This window comes from Benincasa hispida, chromosome 2, assembly GCF_027475165.1.
Source record: "Benincasa hispida cultivar pf3 chromosome 2, pf3_genome.v1.1, whole genome shotgun sequence".
In the NCBI taxonomy this organism is placed as follows: domain Eukaryota; kingdom Viridiplantae; phylum Streptophyta; class Magnoliopsida; order Cucurbitales; family Cucurbitaceae; genus Benincasa; species Benincasa hispida.
The window spans coordinates 61,439,416-61,446,021 of NC_143479.1; the positions used below are offsets into that span (position 1 = coordinate 61,439,416).

The 6,606-nt window shown below is 29.5% G+C and overlaps 1 non-coding gene across 1 annotated transcript; it reads left to right on the forward strand.

Annotated features, from left to right (window-relative positions):
- Positions 1-6,226: 6,226 nt before the first annotated feature.
- TRNAS-GCU (transfer RNA serine (anticodon GCU)) lies at positions 6,227-6,308 on the forward strand. The gene has a single exon. It is a non-coding gene; the product is annotated as a tRNA-Ser (tRNA).
- The last annotated feature ends 298 nt before the right edge of the window (positions 6,309-6,606 follow it).

Here is a 6,606-nt window from a genome sequence, read left to right on the forward strand (position 1 = left end):
ATATTAAAACTTTAGGAATTGGTCCACAAATTCCTTCATTATTAAACTTAATTATATATCTAATCTACAATGAAAACATCTTGCACTCATATTAAAAAAAAATATATCATGATATTAAATAATATTTACAATTAGTTCTTTAATTTACAATTTGAAAACGAAATTTTACATGAAATTTAAAAACGACCCCCCCTGGCCCTTACCCCTCATGGGGGTTGTCTTCGTGTCCCTCTAAATTAGGTTCACCCTATTGTCACTGTCGTCTACGACGAATACGTCTTCGATCGGTGTCAGCAATATTGAATCGTCTTGTTTGTTGAATAATACCTTCTACGTTGACCAATGTTTGCTAACACATTGAACCCAATTTTGGTAAGTTGTTCTGCACTGAATATTGTTGAACATTGCCGATAAAATTATTTTGTACAATAAAAAAAATAAATATTAAACAATATTTATATCATATATATGGAAAATGTCTGATTTTAAATCTCTTACCATGCAGTAATAGTAAACGTCGTCAGTTGTGATAAATCGCCTCGTAATCAAATTGTACCAGGGAAAGTAGTCGTCTGATACAACTGGCCCATTTGTTAATTCTCCCTGTACACAACGATCATGTCGTCCATGCCAGTAGGATAAATATTCCACATGGATTCGACGCTAGACTTGGTCGTGCTTACCTCTCAAATCAATTTGCTGTAGTGCTGGGAGTGTATAAGACAACGAATGTATCGTTTGTCGCAAACCAAACTGTCTCAACACACGATCTGGATGATGTCACTCTACTATATGGAAGCATATAAAAGGGCTAATAGTCAACCAGATGTCTTCACCATCACGACAATAATCAGGTAAGGATGACCAAATCTGTTGTGTGTATGGTGTCCAAATAATCTATCAAAAAAAAATAATAAGTATACATATAAAATATTTTAAATATTTATTTATATATACATTTGCTACCTGATTTTGCATCGGTATGTCGAATATTTTTCTGTACACGAGTAACATATTTGCTGATTGTTCAAAGGCAGCTAATACACCACTCCATCTAGAATTATAAAAAAATAAATTAATTTATTTCTTACATAAAATGGTAACGAAATAAATATATAAATGAAATAATACCTAGCACTAAGTGGGCGATGATGTGGGACCTGTAGCTAGATTTGTAGTGCTATAATTGGAAATCGATCATAAGCCCATACTTATAATAGTATTAGTGGCCCCGCTATTTCCAACGCTTATGCATTAGAAGCCCGAAAAAGTTCTCTATACAGCCATGCAAGACATGCACCACCCCACGAGTACGTACCAGCGTGCTCGAAATCAGACAATAGTGGGAGGAACATGGGATGCACTAGAGTATTTGACTTGTCAGCAAACAAAAATTCTCCAATAAGCTGCAGGATGTATGCTCGTGCATACCTACGTACGCTGATATCGTCGGCATCGGAAGGTAATTCTGGAAACGGGGACGCCAACCAAGGGATACTCAATCTTGATCCCTTCAGATCCTCTGGTAGAACGCCTAAGAGCTCTTCACAAACGTTCTTCCAGCCATACTGTAGTGAACCTGTCAATGGTTGTCCGTCCACTCGTAACCCAAATTGTATGACAACATTCTGCAGTGTAATCGTACATTCTCCACAAGGTAGGTGAAATGTGTGGGTTTCTGGTTTCCAACGCTCAACTAGAGCAGTAATAAGGTGCCAATCAAGCTGGATAAAACCAATTTGTGCAACCCCAAGAAAACCTGTCTGCTGAACATATAGAATAATGTGGTGATCAAATGTGATAGTATGATGTGCAATCGCCTCCCTTCTCCGACAACTCAACACTACAGTGGAAGAACTATCCCATACTATTTGTGAACGATGCGTATTTTGTTGGTATAATTGTACAGGATTAGAAGGACCGGACTTCATTACCTAAGAAGTTCAAATTACATTATATAATAAAATCCATGATATAAAAGATACATAAAAAGATACAATTACATAAGATAAATTTATTACATAAATTCATTATAAGTACATAAAATATATAATTACATGAAAAATATAAGTACATAAAGAATACAAGTACATAAAATATATAATTACATGAAAAATATAAATACATAAAGAATACAATTACATAAAATATACAATTACATGAAAAATATAAGTACATAAAGAATACAAGTACATAAACTATACAAGTAAAAAAAAATACACCTAATGACCCGAAGACGACGAAGTACCCGTTGTGGACAAGTGCATCTGTTATGTCCTTCTCTCTTACAAATTGTACATCGCACTTTTTGGCTTGCTTCTCTCCAATCCATTTCATTATGAATGCACGTACTTTTTGGCTGACCTTGTTCTCTTAGTAAGTCCGCATTTGGACGAACTTCTGTAAATGATAATTCTGGCCAATAATCTGGGTGTTGAATTGCATGGAAGTGGCCTTCATAATAACGCTTGAAATTGGACAATTTGTAACATTCATAAGTGGCAGGTATGTCATACAAATTAATTACAAACTACAATTACATGAGAGCATGGAATCTTGAATGATTGCCACTTATTGCAAGAACATGTTCCTTCTTTCAAACTCAAAACTCCTTTATTATGATTTTTTCAACGATTATAGTTGACAAAAAAAAATATGTTAATATGTCAACCTAACAAAATCCAATTTCTAAGTTTAACATATAGCTCTAAATATTATACATTTAAATCAGTCCAAATCTAAGATTCATAAACTATATATTTAAATCAACCCAAACAAATAAAAAAATATATAAGATCTAAGATTTAAGATTTAATAAAATCAATCAGCCTAAACAAATAAAAAAATATAAGATCTAAGATTTAAGATTTAAGATTTATAAACATATACATATAAAATCAATCCAACAAATACATATATTTCTAAGTTTAACATACATATATTTCTAAGTATAAATCAGCCCAAACAAACAAAAAAAATATAAGATCTAAGTTTAACATATAAGATCTAAGATTTATAAACATATACATATACCTTCAACCCAACAAATACATAATCATCCAACGAATTAATTATAAAAAAAATAGCCAAACAAATAAACAAATATAATCATCCAGAAAAATAGCCCAACAAAAATAGCCCAACAAAATTAGCCCAACAAAATCTAATTTCTAAGTTCATAAACTACATTAGACAAAATAAGCCCAACAAATAGACAAATATATACATATATTTCGATCCATAAACTACAAATGTTCAGCCCAAATGCAAACAAAATGATATATATAGAAAGCTTATATATTGAAAAACAACTAGATAAAAAAATTTACCACAGAAGCGTTCGGACGATTTTGGACGGATAAACAAATGGAGGACGATTTCGAACAATTTTGGATGACAAGCAAATGGAGGCGTTTGGATGCACAAGACAGAAGCAAAATGAGGAAGATTTCAGAATTTTGGACAGAGAAACGCAACAAAAGAAGGCAAAATCGTTTGAATGAAGAAAACTTTCGGAAGGCAAAAAGCTAGGTGGGGAAGAAGAAGGGGTGGGCACGGCAATTTAACGGAGAGGAAGTCGTGTACCGGGTACACGACTTAAGGTAATCGTGTACGGGTAGGGACTCGTGTACCCGGTACACGATTTAGAGCTAATTGTGTACCCGCTACACGATTTAAAAACCTATTTTTGGAAATACTTTCCCTTCAATCATATTTTTGTCATTATATATTAAAAAATATTATTTAAAAAAAATTCTGTTGAAGCATATAAATAATTTAATTGAGATTTGAAATTCATTTAAAAGTTCTAAACTGACTTTAAATATTCATCATCTTTCTTCCTCCCTCCTCTGGTTCCTTAACGTTACACATAATTTAAATAAAGATAAAAATCATAGTAAAATTATTATGTGAATATCAATAATATAAGTTTATAGACGTGTGTAATAATTATTGAGTTGGTTGTCATCAATTTTTCTTACCTTTGACCGTCACCATGATCTTATTATTATTTTAAAATATCATGATCCTATTATATTAGATAAATTTCAACTAAAAACTAAAATAAATGTATATACCAATGTTAAAGTTTATATAATTAGTAAGTTTGAAGGTCTAATTTGATTAATTTTAATATTTATATAAGTTTGAGGATTCAATTTTTAAAATTAAAAGTTTAAATGTATAATTGTAATTACTACCACACTTTAGAAGTGGTTTTTTGCAATTGGTCCAATATTTTTTTAATATATATAAAACATTTAGTTTTACTTTAGGTTTTAGACTTATATAGTCATATTTAAAAGACATTTATTGCATTTAATGTCAATTTTAGAAACGAATTTCCATTTTTTTAATGTTAAATGTAATATTAAAAAAATTAAGAATGCGATAAATGTCATTAGTTATTATGCTTACTCTCTTATGCTTTTTTATAAATCAATATTACAAAATTAGGCTTTTTATTAAAGCACAAATTAATAAAGAAACATTTAGGTGTGGTGTTGTTATAAGTTTAATTTTAGAAAACTGTGATCTAAGTATATTTCAATGGATAAGAAATAACTTGTTATACCAAACGGTAATGATTCAATTCTCATCCTTACATCATTGAATTAGAAGTTAAAAAGAAAAGTTACCAAATGAGTTTAAAATATAAGGTGTAAACTAAAACTTACACATAATTGTAAGTTAAATTAAGAATGACCATGCCAGTCAACTGTTCCATTATATACACTCTTCGTGTTGTTGCAACCTCGTCTTTCAATTCACTCTCATAATTACGAAACTAAATTATTATCGTTCATTTTGTTTCATGGGGAATGGATATTTTGATTGAAAATTTTCATGTGTATATTTTTATAAAATAATGAAACTTCAAAGATTAAAATTCAATTTACAGCAATCTCGAAAGAGATTGGCCTTTTCGCACTTACTTAAAATTACCTAAAACAACCTCCCACCTTTGTTCAACACCACAATATCTCTAAAGCCTACATGTGTCAAAAAAAAGAAAAAAAAAAGAAAAAAAAAAAAAAAACTCCATGAGAGATAGAGAGAGAGAAAAAAAATTCATTAGAGGTCCCTACCGGATTGTACCGACGACAACATTGAAGATTTGGCACAGAACGGTTGAAGGAGTGACGGGTATCACCAATTGACCCAAAAGCTTAAACTACATTGAAGGGGCTTAACCATGGGACCTCCTTAGACCACCTGTTCTAATATCATCTTAAGTCAACGATCGACCCAAAAATTTAAGTTGATGGGTGAAGGTAGATTTAATTATATATCATCTAACAACCAACTATGATGACAAATGAGATTTGCAAGGGAGAGACAATCGAAGTGAGAAAATTAGAGATAGAAAGGAATGAAAACCTGAACCCACTCCACTTATCGACGACGATGAGGGTGGTGGTGGCGTGAATGTCCAAGCAATAGTGATCTAAGAGAGAGAAATGGAATCAGGATGTGGTGATAAAGTTCTATAACTATCTTTATGTGCTTCCAATTAAATCAACTTACGATAATCTAAATAAAATTTCTCCAAAAAAATCCTACCAAATCAACAAGAAAACCTATCATGCAATTTTTTTAAATAAATAAAAAATAATAATAATAAAGGAAGATGAGCAGATGAAAAACATATCAAATTAAAGAAAAAATCGATACTATCCATTTTGATCTAAGCATTTATCTCTAATATTACTTTAATCTACACATTTAAAGAATTTGTATACACATAAAACTTTTATTGAAAATAAAATTTTAATAGAAGGTTAAAATTAATTCATTTCATGAGCAGATGAAAAACATATCAAATTAAAGAAAAAATCGAAATTATCCATTTTGATCTAAACATTTATCTCTAATATTACTTTAAATCTATACATTTAAAGAATTTGTATACACGTAAAACTTTTATTTAAAATAAAATTTTAATAGAAGGTTAAAATTAATTCATTTCATAGTTAGTTTAAAATTGTAAATCTATGATACAACTTTCTTAATTAAGTATAAACTGATTTTTTTCCATTCTAAATTTTAAAGTTAAAAGTTTGAAATATTGAACTTTTTAAAAATTAGACGGGCAAAAATTTTCTTTTGTTTATTAACTTTTCGGAATTTAAAATTATTTTAAAAAAATGAAAAAAAGAACAACATGGTTTTTTCATATGTTACTTAAGAATATTATTTATTTATTAATTTTTTTGAACAAACAGTCGCTTTGGCCGAGTGGTTAAGGCGTGTGCCTGCTAAGTACATGGGGTTTCCCCGCGAGAGTTCGAATCTCTCAGGCGACGTATTTTTTTTTCTTTTTTTCTTTTTCTTTTCTTTTTTTCTTTTTTTTTTCTTTTTTTTTCTTTTCTTTTTTTCTTTTTCTTTTCTTTTTTTCTTTTTTTTTTCTTTTTTTTTCTTTTCTTTTTTTCTTTTTTTTTCTTTTCTTTTTTTCTTTTTTTTTCTTTTTTTTTCTTTTCTTTTTTTCTTTTTTTTTTCTTTTTTTTTCTTTTCTTTTTCTTTTTTTTTCTTTTCTTTTTTTCTTTTTTTTCTTTTTTTTTCTTTTCTTTTTTTATTTTTTTTTCTTTTTTTTTCTTTTATTTT